This window comes from Scyliorhinus torazame, chromosome 6, assembly GCF_047496885.1.
Source record: "Scyliorhinus torazame isolate Kashiwa2021f chromosome 6, sScyTor2.1, whole genome shotgun sequence".
NCBI lineage: Eukaryota > Metazoa > Chordata > Chondrichthyes > Carcharhiniformes > Scyliorhinidae > Scyliorhinus > Scyliorhinus torazame.
In genome coordinates this window covers 180,132,415-180,147,179 of record NC_092712.1, presented here as the reverse complement: position 1 = coordinate 180,147,179, position 14,765 = coordinate 180,132,415, and the positions used below count along the sequence as shown (strand labels likewise).

General features: G+C 48.9%; 1 long non-coding RNA gene across 1 annotated transcript in view; it reads right to left on the bottom strand.

The window, feature by feature from the left end:
• LOC140425754 (uncharacterized) overlaps positions 1-12,447 on the bottom strand; it is a 186,639-nt gene extending 174,192 nt beyond the window's left edge. The window contains exon 1 of the long non-coding RNA XR_011947982.1: positions 12,249-12,447. This is a non-coding gene — a long non-coding RNA (uncharacterized lncRNA). The remainder of the gene's footprint in view (positions 1-12,248) is intronic.
• Between the last annotated feature and the right edge of the window lie 2,318 nt (positions 12,448-14,765).

The following is a 14,765-nucleotide window of genomic DNA, read 5'->3' as shown; positions in this document are numbered from 1 at the left end:
GGAAAAAGGATGTTTGACTTATGATATTGTTAGGAAAGTTATTAAGGATTACCAATAGAGTACTGTATCTTTGAGGGAGTATTTGTCTGGGTAGTTGATAAGATGTTTACTATGTGTTTATAAAATCTTAACTGGATTCATAGAATAAACATTGTTTTGTTTAAAAATACTTAAGATCTATGTTGCAAAGCACCTGGAAGTGCTGCTCATAACCAAAATCTATTAAAAGTGGTAGGCTAGGTGAACTCCATGATATACTTTGGTGTTCTCTAAACCCTGGCCCATAACAATACCGTTACCTTGCAGGTTTCCTGGAACCCGACCTCCCAGCATTATCCTCAAACCCCCAGCACTCATCATCAGAACCTCTTCCTGTTTAGGCACAGTCCCCACACATGCCAGTTATCCTTGACATCCAACCTGCCAGGCACCCGGCTCCCATTATTCCCTCTTGTGTCCCTGTAGGAAAAGATAGCCCATATTCTCCAAGAGAGAGAGAAAACGGGCAATAGGATACCTGAATTAATCCTGACACCTTTTGAGGAGAGCCATAGAGGTGCAGGGGAGGACCAGGAGTGGGCCTGCACAGACAGCAATGTTGGCCTGTGACAGAGAAATGAGAATCCACTGCACTTTCATCCAGATGACTAGTCTCAGCTGAGATATTTATTGTTCAAACCCTTGACCAGGCCATGTAGTAAAACCAGGTCCCTTTCCTTGCAGGACAATGGACCTACAAACCTCATCCATCCTCGAGCAGAGTCCCCCCTCCACCCTCAACAGCACCTTGGAGAAAATCTCCAAGGAGGACAAGGATGATGCATCACAGCTATCACATGCACCATCCACTATTGCAGAGACAAGCACTTCGGTGGGTGATCTTAACAGGCAGGCTTCTGGGTCACTATCTGGTGAGCACCACACAGCCTTTGAGGCACATCAGGTGGAGACAGGGTTTGGACAGTCAGAGGTCTGCTAGATCCCAGGTCACAGTTGTGCCCCAGCAAAGTGCTGTGCCTCTGGACACATTCGCTGAGATGCAAAGGTAAAGCCGGAAATATCTGGAGGGCTCATCAGGGACTGTAAGGCCAACTGGAAGAGTCCCAAAGCCTTCTGTTGCATTATGTCACAAGGGTCGCAATTGAAAGCCTGGGGCTCAAGGTCAGAGCCAATGTGGCGAATTCCAAAGCATGGCTCAGTCCCTGAGGACCATTGCTGAGGGCTTTGACACCATTGTGCAAACACAGAGGACCATTGCTGAGGGGTGAGACATTATAGTGCAGCCAATGGTGGGCCTACAGGACTGGCAGCCGAAGGTGACATTGAGGTTTCTGGAGTTCACTCCAGTGCCGGCCTGTCCCATGGAAAAACCCAGGACCACTGAGCACCTGGAGGGAGAAGGAAGTGCTGGATCACATCCTGGGTACTTCCACCCAGGAGACTATGGCCTTCTCAATCCCCCCTTCCTAATATCAGTGCTTCTCAGTGGCAGTGGGCAGAACAGGGTGACGCGACAACATCATTGCCACCCAAAACATTGGCGGACCCTCAAGTTCTAGGCTCCAGAGGACGCATGCCAAGGGCATGTCAGGCAACATGGCATGGAACGCAGAATGATGCCTCCACTTCTGATTTGGATCCTGGGAATGCACCTAGACATAGTGGGAAGGCCCGCAAAATGAAGGAGTTTTAGGGACACAGATTGGGCACAGGTGACATTAGGCACTGATAGTTGTGGGTCAAAATAATTTGTCAAAAAATCACGTCACCTTATTAAAACCTCTTGTTGTTCACAACCTTAAGACCTCACTCTCTTTGATCCTCCTCCCACAGGGATGGATCCTCACGCTATCTGGATACAGCTTCTCCCACAATCCCAGCACAGTAGCATAGTGGTTAGCACTATGGCTTCACAGTGTCGTCAGTGTCCCAGGTTCGATTCCCGGCTTGGGTCACTGTCTGTGCGGAGTCTGCACATTCTCCCTGTGTCTTTGTAGGTTTCCTCTGGGTGCTCCAGTTTCCTCCCACCAGTCCCGAAAGACGTGCAGGTTAGGTGAATTGGACACTCTGAATTCTCCCTCAGTGTACCCGAACAGGTGCCGTAGTGTGGCCACTAGAGGCTTTTCACAGTAACTTCATTGCAGTGTTAATGTAAGCCTACATGTGACAATAAAGATTATTATTTTATTAAAGGCAAGACGATGTAAGACTAACAGTAGAGCCCACTGAAGGGGGATTAACGTACATCCTGGAAGGACTGTGGCATAAGTCAGTGTTCCCTGGACCCGTGTCCCTTATCCCACTCTCGAGTACTGGGACAAAGGGATGTGGCCCTGACACTCACTCGCACATGAGTCAGAGAGTCAGCGCGCTGGAGTCAGACATACGGAAAAGCTGAGGAGCATCAGAGCTTTCCCCACCCTCGTCATCACCCTCCTGCATTGACATATTAAGCATGCAGAAGAACTCCCCGGGCCCAGCATCCTGATGAGATACCACAAAGAATCCATTGAATCCTGGAACAATTATGTGGTGTAAATGTTGAAGGCTGCCGTAACCTTCACAGTCAAAGAGCTTCAGGGGGTACCCCCTCCTCCATGAGGTGTCAGGTTTGAAAGAATTTTGCACATGTGCCGCACTGTCTCCTGTGTAAGGCAGAGTCTCCTTGTTGAACATGTTGTTCAACAGATCAATGAAGAACACCTGGGTCCTGCAAACCCTTGGTTTCTTTTATTTTTGCCTTTGAGCCCCCTGTTCAGCCTGAACTACGGCAGACCCTTGAGCCTGCCCTGCGCCATCTGTCCTCCTGGCTCTGGGTACTCCCTTGGTGTGGCTTCTCGGAGCCTGTGCTCCTGCAGAGCAGTAACTAGGAGAATTGCCAGCTCCACTGGCTCCATCCCGGGATCTCTCGAAACTCTGCAAGGGATGAGAGAGAGCAAGAGAGCCAGTCGGGTTGATGTTCCAGCTGGTTGCCTTCAGTCCCTCTCAACACTCCTTGTCCACCTGGACCAGAAAATTGTTAATCCTACACCTTCTCTAGCGGCCAGCGCTCACGCACAGGTTTGTTGCCCTTCCAACTTGACCAGTCCCGGTCAATCCAACTTGACTAGTCCCGGCCAATGCCCTCGCCCCTTCGGAGCCACCTGTGGCGTCCCGTCTGGTTGACCCCTTACTTAATATATACATCACAGGAGGTTCTGACAGGCTGTTTCAATGGTTGCCCATCCTTCATGGCATGACCAACTGGATGCCTATGTAGACATTGAGGGCTATTGTTTCCTCTGTGACAGGGGCTGGGCTCTGGCTATTATGCTCACACACCCCTCTCGATTCCCTTCACCCACCCTTTAACTTCTTGATACATGAGTTTGCACTCCTCTCCTTGAATTTGAATTAATTTATCCAATTAAACAAAATCAAACAAACTGAGGGACAAACTAAAAAGGGCAGCTCCTTAAAGGGGCACTGCCCTACACAAAACTAAAGAGCAAATGAAACTTAAATCAAAAGGTGATTAAAAGGGTTGATAAAGCACTCCAGACCCAGTAGTGCTCACTGAGAATTGAAGGCCTCGAGTGGACCCCGCATGCTCCCTCCCCAAGGACACCAGGTCACGAATAAAACCGTGGAAGAGATGCAGACAGTGGGTTGGATGACCCTCTCGGTTGCCTGCTGCCTGAACCTGCTAATGGCAAGCTTTGCCAGGCTCAGGAGCAGGTTTTAACGATGAATTGTTTTAAGTTCCAACTAAAGTAACTAAAGCAAAAGGACTGAAGGACAAATTAAATGAGGCCTTAAAGGGGTACTGCCCAAATCAAAAGTAAAGAGCAAATTAAACTTAATTTAAACCAAAAGGTGATTAAAAGCGTCAATAAAGCATCCCAGACCTTTCCTGCCCAGAGTTGCATAGGGCCCACTGAACACACTGGCAGAAGCCCCAGGTGAACGAGCCACCACAGGCGGTGGTTGTTAGATTCCACAGCTTCCAGGAGAAGGAACAAGTCTGAAATGGGCCAAAGGCAAGTAGGATCCGAGGTTGGAAGGAAGCACCATCCGGATATATCAGGATGTTAGAATGGAGTTGGCGAAGAGGTGAGAAGCCTTTAATAAGACAAAGTTGGCGCTATACAAGAGAGTGAGGTTTGGAGTGGTGTTGCCGGTGAGGCTTGGAGATTTACTTTTGGGTGGTAAGACCATTTTCTCAATGCGTCAAAGGCTTTTGTGAAGGAGCGTGGACTTGGACTTAATTAAAAGGGTTTGATTGGGATGTTAATGGGGTCGGGGGGGGGGGTAAGGGTTTTGTATTTTGCATATGTTGTATGGTGGGGATGAAGTGCCCAAACTTATTGGGGAGTAATGGTTAAGGTAACAGGGTGGCACGGTGGCACAGTGGTTAGCACTGCTGCCTCATGTGACAGTCGAGGAGTAGTCCATCTAAGATCTTCCCGATTAGTCGAGGTTGTAAGCTACCAGACAAGGTCTTGTAAATATCGAAAGTAAGGCTCGCTATTTGTGAGTTCTAATTATAGTATTTACAATGTACCTTGCTTTCACTACCTTCAGTGTACAGGATAGACTATGACTTAGATGACTATCTTTTCCTTAACTTCAACTAAATATTTCAAATTCTTGAGAGCTGGGCATGGGTAAGAGACCCTTCCGATAGACTCAAAGGGTGATAATATGATGAGCCTTAGTTAAATGTCACTCTTATTTATTAAAATAGACACTGATCTGTTTGGTAAAAAATATACGCAATTTATTTAAAGAAAAAGAGTAATACATGTTTTTTTGGTAAATGATACAGTTTGACAAATACAGGATATATGATGAGTTAGCCTGTGAGCTTCTTAACTACATGTTTGCTAAAGCTATAAACATCTCATACTTACATCGACTAGTAGCTTTGGAATTCGATACTCAATCAATGAGCAGAACTCTATGAGTCGAGATAGCAGCTTGGTCAAATAAACACCAGCAATCTCCTAAACAGCTCTCCAAGCGAAATTCTAACTTTCGCAGCCTGTGCTTAAACATTTATATAGGGGGCGGGATTCTCCCCCCCCCCCCACGCCGGGTGGGAGAATCCCCCGGGCGCCACACGAGTTCCGCCACGCCGTCCCGATGCCCGCACACGATTCTCCCGCCCCACCAAACTGTTGCGGTGCGAATCACGGCTGCCCGCTGGGAGAATCGGCGCTTGCCGTTGGCAATGGGCGAGCGGCGATTCTCCGGCCCTGATGGGCCGGGCGGCCTGCCCAACACGACAGGTTCCCGCCGGCGCCATCCACACCTGGTCTCTGCCGGCGGGAACAGAGCAGGAACGCTGGGGGGGGCGGCCTGTGGGGGGGCAAAAGGGGTTCCTGCACCGGGGGGGGGCTCATAACGGGTCTGGCCCACGATCGGTGCCCACTGATCTGGTGGGCCGGCCACGCTGAAGGAGGACCTCCTTTCCTCCACTGCCCCGCAAGATCCATCCAACATCTTCTTGCGGGGCAGCAGCGGGGGTGCCGGAACCGCGCATGCGCGGATGACGTAATTTACGCGGTGCCGCATTTATGCGGCGCCAAGGCCCGCCGCGCGTAAATGATGCGGCGCCTCTCCTAGCCCCCCGGGGCGGGAGAATCAGGGCTGGGAACGGCCTCTGATGCCGGAATGAAACACTGCGGTTTCACTCTGGCATCGGGACTTAGTCTCCCGATGGGAGAATTGCGCCCAGGGTTTTCTTACTTAAGGAGTTCTAGGGAGTTCTTTGCAGAGCACCTGCTTCTGAAAAATAGATTGACTCCCCAGTCAAGAATCCAAGGCCTTGGATTCTAGGGAGGTCTAGCAGGGCACCTGTTCCTAAAGATACGAGGTTGATCCCTCCGGTAGCTATCTCCAGAAAAACACCAGCCTCCCTTCTTGTCAAGGCCTCTTGCCAAGCAGTAGCCTCCCTTAGTGGCAAGGCCACTAGACAAGCAATATCCTCCCTCAGCACAGTAGCATGGTGGTTAGCACAATTGCTTCACAGCTCCAGGGTCCCAGGTTCGATTCCCGGCTTGGGTTACTGTCTCTGCGGAGTCTGCACATTCTCACCGTGTGTGTGTGGGTTTCCTCCGGGTGCTCCGGTTTCCTCCCACAGTCCAAAGATGTGCAGGTTAGGTGGATTGGCCATGCTAAATTGCCCTTAGTGTTCAAAATTGCCCTTAGTGTTGGGTGGGGTTACTGGGTTATGGGGATAGGGTGTAGGTGTGGGCTTGGGTAGGGTGCTCTTTCAAAGAGCCGGTGCAGACTCGATGGGCCGAATGGCCTCCTTCAGCACTGTAAATTCTATGATCTATGATTAGTTTGCAGAGCTTATTCACAGACAAGGCCACTAGACTTAATGAATTCACAGCACCTGGACTTTTACAAAGACAATGGGCGAGATTCTCCAACCCCCCGCCGGGGCGGAGAATCGCCGGGGGCTGGCGTGAATCCCGCCCCCGCTGGTTGCCGAATTCTCCATCACCGGATATTCGGCGGGGGCAGGAATCGCGCCGCGCCTGTTGGCAGGCCCCCCCCCGCGATTCTCCGGCCCGGATGGGCCGAAGTCCCGCCGCTAAAATGCCTGTCCCGCCGGCATAGATTAAACCACCTACCTTACCGGCGGTACAAGGCGGCGTGGGCGGGCTCCGGGGTGCAGGGGGGGGGCATGGGGCGATCTGGCCCCGGGGGGTGCCCCCACAGTGGCCTGGCCCGCGATCAGGGCCCACCGATCCACGGGCGGGTCTGTGCTGTGGGGGCACTCTTTCCCTTCCGCCTTCGCCACGGTCTCCACCATGGCGGAGGCGGAAGAGACTCCCTCCACTGCGCATGCGCGGGAATGCCATCAGCGGCCGCTGACGCTCCCGCGCAGGTGCCGCCCGGAGATGTCATTTCCGCGCCAGCTGGCGGGGCACCAAAGTCCTTTTCCGCCAGCTGGCGGGGTGGAAATTCGTCCGCCGCGGGCCTAGCCCCTTAAGGTTGGGGCTCGGCCCCCAAAGATGCGGAGCATTCCGCACCTTTGGGACGGCGCGATGCCCGACTGATTTGCGCCGTTTTGGGCGCCAGTCGGCGGACATCGCGCCGTTTCCGGAGAATTTCGCCCAAGGTCTGTAATACATGTTGAAAAACATTATTGTGATAAGTACTGGTTTACAAGAGATAAATGACTTCATCAGTCATCAGTTTTTAATACAGGGTTAAATACATGATTTAATATAACATCAGTTCTGATCAGCTTTTAATATAGGTGGATACCGCCACACTCACAGCTCCAGGAACTCGGGTTCAATTCTGGCCTTGGGTGACTGTGTGCGGTTTGCACTTTCGCCCTGTGTCTGCATGGGTTTCCTCCGGATTCTCCAGTTTCCTCCCACAGTCCAAAAACATGCAGGTTGGGTGGATTGGACATGCTAAATTGCCCCTTAGTGTCCAAAGATGTGCAGGTTAGGTGGGGCTATGGGGTTACAAGAATAGGGTGGGGAGTGGGCCTAGGTAGGGTACTCTTTCAGAGGGTCGGTGCAGACCCCCAGTGGGCCAAGTGACCTCCTTCTGCTCTGTAATGGTTCTAGCAGTATGGAAAATACCCTCGATGGGAAATTCAGCATCGCAAGGGTGTTGGATTTTGTTCTCCATTTGCAGCAGGAGCAGGCCATTGAGCTTCCTTTTTCTTTGTTCTTTGAGTGTACACCCTGGACAGGGGTTACCTCACTAGTAGCAAAGTTTTAGCTGATGAACGGGAGTGAGGTGGGATGAGGGGCTACGGCCTGTTGGACCTGTTTAGATGGGGTTTCATGAGGCTAGCTTGTTTGTTTGGTGGGGGAAGGGAGTTAGTGAGGAGGGAGTATTGTTCTCTGGTGGGCAATTTTCAGATTTATGGGGTAGAGGAGGGGTTGGGGGGAGGAGGAAGGGGAGGGGGTGAGTGGTAGACATCTGACGGTGACCAGGGTTTTTGTTTGTCTCACCTTATGCATGGGGTTGGTGGCCATCTTGGTGCAAGGACTCAATATTCCTTCTTGGTGGAAATGGCTGACTCTGACTTGAGGGGTGAGGGGGCATGAGAGGCCTCCGATTAGACTTGTCACTTGGAACGCAAGAGGTTAAGGGGGTCCGGTGAAAAGGTTAGGCGTTTTCTCACACCTGAAGAATTTAAGGGCTGATGTGGTGCTTTTGCCGGAGACCCACTTGCAGGTGAGAGACCTGACCAGGTTCCAGAGGGGGTGGGTGAGCCAGGCATTTCACTATGGCTTCGCTAGTAGGGCCCGGGTAGTGGCAATTTTAATCAACAAACAGGTCCGTTTTTTGGTGGACAAGGTTGTGGAGGATCAGGGTGGCAGGTATGTGACATTCACTGGGTCACTGGCAGGCAAGCTAGTGATACTGATAAATGTATATATCCTGAATTGGGATGATGTTGCATTGATAAGGAAGCTGTTGGTTTCAATGCCAGACCTGGACACACAGCAGCTGATTCAGGGGTGATTTAAATTGTGTGTCAGACCTAAGACTTGACGGTTCTGAACCAAAGTTGGAAGAGACGGGGGTGGGGAGAGGAGTGGGGGGGGGGGGGGGGGGGGGGCTAGGGAGGGGGGGGCGGGGGGGGCTAGGGAGGGGGGGGTGCGGGGGGGGGGCTAGGGAGGGGGGGGGCGGTGCAGACCCATGGAGGTTAACGCACCCGGGGGTAAATAATTCTCCTTCTTTTCCCCAGTGCATAAAGTATATTCTAGGATAGATTATTTTGTGGTGGAAAGGTCCCTTCTTCCCGGGGCGAGGAACGCAGAGTGCTCGGCTATAGTCATTTCAGACCAAGCTCCGACATGGTATTTGAGATGGGCTCAGTTCAGCGCCCGGTGGGGAGGCTGGATGTGGGGTTATTGGTGGACGACGTGTTCTGTGGGTGTATATCGAAAGCGATAGAGAACCACATAGGATTAAATGGGAATGGGTCGGTCTCACCCTCCATTTTGTGGAAGGCCTTGAAGGCAGTGATTAGAGAGGAGATTATATCACACAAAGCACATGTAGATAGGGAGTCGAGAGTGAAGCGGCAGAGGCTGGTGGATGACATTATGGAGGTGGACCGCAGGTACTCGAAAGACCCAACCCTGGAGTTCCTGGCAAGCAGGAAGAAACTGCAGATGCAGTTTGATCTGTTGTCTAACGGAAAGGTGGTGCACCAGCTGCGGCATTTGAGAGGGATTATTTACAAATATGGAGAGAAAGCCAGTCGTCTTCTAGCTCACCAGCTGAGTCGGTGGTGGCCTCTCGGGAGATTATTCTGTTTAGGGACTGAGCGGTGGTCAGATGTCGACCCGGAGAAAGATAACAGAGCATTTGAAACTTTTTATAAGAAGCTTTACAGGTCACAGCCGCCGAGGGGGGTCAGATATGTCTGAGTTTCCAGTGGTGGAGGAAAGGTGAAAAGAGTTGGAGGCACCATTGATTTCGGAGTAGGTCTTGGTAGCAATAGGGCAGATGCAAATGGGTAAGACCCCTGGGCTGGATGGGTTCCCAGTGGAGTTTTATAAGAAGTTTGCTGGGCAGTTGGTTCCATTACTGGTGAAGATGTTGAAGGACTCTTTGCCGGGGACACCCTTCCCACATCGCATGGACAGGCAACGATTTCCCTTCTACTAAAAAAGGATAAGGATCCCGTGGAGTGTGGGTCATACCGTCCTACCTCTTGCTTAATTTGGATGCTGAGATTGGAACTCTGTCTTCCTTGTGTGATAGCGGAAGATCAAACAGAATTTGTTAAGTGTTGGCAACTGGCTTCTAATGTGCGACGATTGTTAAACATAGTTCTTAACCCCCCCTGCTGGGCCTGATCCAGAGGTGATAGAGGTGATTGTATCCTTAAGATGCCAAAAAGGCATTTGACAGAGTAAAATGGAGGTACCTCTTTCTGGTTTTGGAGAGGTTCGGGTTGGGGCCAAGGTTTGTGTCGTGGGCTTGTTATATAAGGCTCCCTCAGCTCGTGTTCTCACCAGCACCATGAACTTGGGATACTTTCAGTTAAACAAGGGAATGAGATAGGGGTGGTAGATGTCCTCCCTTCTGTTTGCAGTGACGATTGAACCTTTTGCCATCGCTTTGAGGGCCTCAGGTAAGTGGAAGGGGATAAGGGGGGGGGGGGGGGGGGAGGTGGGTGGAGCATAGGGTGTCCTTGTATGCTGATATAATTTTGCTTTACGTGACGGACCCAGTCCCCAGTATGGATGATATAATGGAGCTACTGAAGACCTTTGGCTCTTTTTCAAGATACAAATTAAATCTGGAAAAGAGTGACTATTTTAAGGTTAACCCCCTGGGCAGGGTAGCCAACCTGTGGTGCTTCCTTTTCGCTTAGCCAATTCTAGTTTCAGGTATTTGGGGGTCTGGGTGGCTGAGGATTGGGCCTGGTGGGTAAATCAAGACTGACCTGCAAAGGTGGTCTAACCTTTCCCTGTCTTTGGCGGGCAGGGTCCAGTCGATTAAGATGAACGGGATTGCTGGGGGAGCAGACCTAGGAAGTGCTATTTTGGAGGGTTAGTGCAGACTTGATGGACTGAATGGCCTCCTTCTACACTTTTGGGATTTTTTGGGTAAGAAGACCTAGGCACGAATGCAGAGGGCAAGGCTGAGGTACTAAAAGAGTGCTTTGCATCTGTCTTTACCAAGTTATTTACCAAAGGAAAAGAATGTCACCAAAGTCATAGTGAAAGAGGAGGTAGTTGAGAGACCGGATGGGCCAAAACTTGACAAAGAGGAAGCATTAGAAAGGCTGACTGTACTTAATGTTAATAAATAACCAGGACCAGATGGAGGCATCCCAGGGTGCTGTGGGATGTAAGAGTGAAAATTATTGAGGCACTGGGTTTAATGGTCCAATCCAGGGGTGGTACCAGAGAATGGGAAAAGTGCAAATGTTTCTCCCTTGATTAACCTAGTAAGTACAGTTTGATCTCAGTGCTGAGAAAGATTTTAGAAAGGAAATTCCAGGTCAAAAATTACAGGAGCTTAAACAAGGGTTAATGAGGAAAAACAGTTGTTGTGTATAATTTTCAAAAGAGGTTTGATAATGTCATGTTCTTCTAATTTCAAACTTCTTGATCTTAAAAGACTCAAGGCACGAATGGCTCATAGGGATTGGGTAAATATATTGTGAATGAATTTATTCAAACGAAGAACATGAGAACAATTATGCCTCAGCATAAAGCTTGAAAACATCAGAGCTGTGTGTGTGTGTGCTCTGCTCAAAGCAAAAATGTAACTAAAACTGTATTGCATGACACATTTCCCTTCTCGTGATGTCGTGCTGATGTCCTTCAAAGGCAAAAGCAAATTACTGCGGTTGCTGGAATCTGAAAGATCTGCGCGGTCTCCATGGCTCTGTGAAAATCCAGCCCACTGTTCCCGTTTTGCAGAAGTGACAAAGAACTGGAGGACACAGATTTAAAGTGATTGGCGAAAGAAACAAAGGCAAAATGAGGAAAAGATTTTTAAGCAGCGGGTGGTTAGTACCTGGAATACACAATCTGATTGGTGTGATGGAGGCAGATTTAATCATGCCTTCAAAATGGAATCGGTTAAGTGCTTAAAGAGAAAAGAAAATAGCAGGGCTACAGTGAAAGAGCAGAGGAGTGGTATGAGGTGAGTTGCTCAACAGGCTGAATGGCATCCTCTTGTACTGTAACCCTGATATGATTCTATGATTCCTATCTCCATCCCATGTTTATCTAACTTGAAATAAATGAAATGAAATGAAAATGAAAATCGCTTATTGACACAAATAGGATTCAAATGAAGTTACTGTGAAAAGCCCCTAGTCGCCAAATTCCAGCGCCTGTTCGAGGAGGCTGGTATGGGAATTGAACCCGCGCTGCTGGCTGCTTTGGTCTACTTTAAAAGCCAGCTATTTAGCCCTGTGCTCAACCAGCCCCTTGCCAGTTGCTTCAGAAAACGGCTTGCAATTGGAATTCTGCCGAATTCCCTATAGAATTTATTAGTGGCTATTTTATATTAACTTCCGCTAGTTTACTCTCTGTTTCTATTTTTAACTTGTTTCTGGTGGAGGAACAGGACACATTTGTCACATAATTTTCCATGAACTCTTTAATTGGAATTTTTTATACAATACATTGGGTTTCAGGATTAGTTGATTTATGAATCCGACATGCATATTTATTACACCAGTTGCCGAAAAATGAACATATTTAAACAGCAAAATACATTTAATTAACAATGAAAGAATGCAATCTCACCTCAGTTCCACATCTTGGAGGCTATACTGCTTTTTAATTTCCTGGTTTATGTTTCTTCTGAGTTTTCCTCCTCAGTTTAGTATAAGTGAAACAAAACACAGTATTCAGCGACAAAGGAAAATTGTCTGGACTGGAAGAGGTCGTCAACATACTGACATAATTCATCTCTCAGTTATTTACTTTTGTTCTGAAAGCCATAAATGCATTTTTAGATGTCTTCAAAACCTCAGAGTTCAAGTAAACAGCAGCTGCTTGTACTTGAAGTGAACTATGTCACATGATATTTGTGCAGCTCCGAATAAAGGTCCTTCAGTCTCTGCACTTGCATCACTTTGCGCACATCACCACGCTTGCAAAAGAATGATCCCTTCCTAAATTAAGTCAAAGTGTTTAAAGTAATAGCTATCAAAATGCCAGGAGAAAAAGAGTAACCCTACAAATGTTGTCAAATCACTGCCTGTTGCATGAAAATGGATGACTGGATGAAACTGGATCAGACAAGTGGTATGATTCTCCGGCCGCGTTGCGCTCTTGCTCGAGCGAAACAAGGCCAGTGAATAGCGGGAGAGGCGGAAAACGAGAAACGTGCCGAGCACCAAACCGTTTGCGATGCAACCGGCCTGCACCCGTAGGTAAAATCAGGATCCTGCTGTAGCGTGGCGAGAAATCAATTATCGCCACTTAAGCCTGAGATCTCCACCCCAGCAGAATTTGTCTTCGGGCTATCAACAAAATGAAGGAAAGAACATCTGCCTTCACCCCCATCTGCAGCACTGGCGAGTCCGAGACCCCAAAAATAGCCACCAACGGACAAGGCTCCAATCCAAGAATCCTTGTCATGGTGCTGACGAAGGAGACCCAAAGGTTTACAAGTTTAGGACATGACCAAAACATGTGCATATGATTCACTGGCCCTTGGGAACATCACTCGCACCTACCCTCCACCCCTTAGAAAACCCATTCATCTGCGCCTTGGTCAGAAGTGCCCTATGCTTCACCTTGAACTGAATGAAGCTGAGCCTAGCACATGAGGAGTTGGTGTTGACCATGTGAAGAGCCGTAGTCCACACACCCCTCCCCCCACCATTGAAAACCAGGCTCAATTCCCCCTCCCATTTCCTCCTCACCCCATCCAATGGAGCCTGCCCCATCGGCAATATCCAGCCAAAAATGTCCAAGATCTTCCCCTCCCCCAACTTGGCCATTGGAAAGACTCTATCCAAAAGAGAGGCCGAGGTGCAAATGGAAATGAAGAAATCTCCTTTCGCGAAGTCCCGAACCTGAAAAAACCTAAATACATCAGTCTTCGGGAGTTGGAATTCATCCAACAAAGCCTCAAAACCAGCAAATTTCCCTTCTATGAACATGTCTCTAAACCTCTCCGGTCCCTTCCTTCCCCATGCTCCAATCAACGCTTTCAATCCCACCGGCACAAAGAGAGGGTTTCTGCAAATTGGGGCTAACATTGACATGGAGCCCAGTTTAAAATGTTTTCTGAACTGCCTCCAAATCCTCACAGTGGCCATCACCACCAGCCTCAAAGTAAATTTTGCAAGGGAAAATGGAGCGGAGCAGTAACCAAGACCCTCAAACTAATATCTCTACAAGAGATCACCTCCATCTGCCCCCATATAGAACCCGGATCCTTAAGCCACCCCCCGTACTTTCTCAATGTTCGCAGTCCAACAATAAAATAACAGATTAGGTAGCACTCGGCCCCCGACTGCCTCTCCTTCTGCAAAATAGTCCTACGTATCTGTGGGATCTTGTCCTCCCAAATAAAGGAAGATATCATTTTATTAACCTTAACAAAGAAAGACTTGGGAAGAAAAGCGGGAAGACACAAAAAAAAAAAGAACTTCGGGAAGACATTAATTTTCACTGTATGAACCCTGCCCCCTAAGGAGAGAAGGAGGTTATCCCACTTCTTCAAGTCAAACTTAGCCCCATTCACGGACAATCAAAATGTTATTTATGGAGTGAGGCCCAATCGAGGGCCACACGGATTCCCAGGTAACTACAGCTAGGCAGCAACCCCAGATTGACTCCCCTCCCTGGGAGATTAGCTTAACATTAGCGTTCAATAATGAGATGGGATGGTATGACCCAAATTCTGTCGGATACTTATCCTTCTACAAAATCAAGGAAGTCGATGTGTGTGTCAGTGTGACCGGCAATACCCCCGGGACCTGAAATTGTTAAACATGCCTAACAACAATGGGATCAACTGACCTTCAAATTTCTTATAGAATTCAATAGGAAATCCATCTGGGCTCAGAACTTTATCCGACTGCATTTAATCCATACATTTCATGATTTCCTCCGGATTTAACGGGAACTCCAACTCTTCTCATCTCTTGCTTCACCACTAGGGTGGACAACCCATCCAGAAATTGCCTCATGGGCAACCTCCACTCTGGGGGCTCCAATTTAAAGAGGTTTTGATAAAAAGCCTCAAAGGCAACATTGACCTTTGCTGGGGCAGAAACCAACCCAGCCCTCGGGTCCCTGCAATGT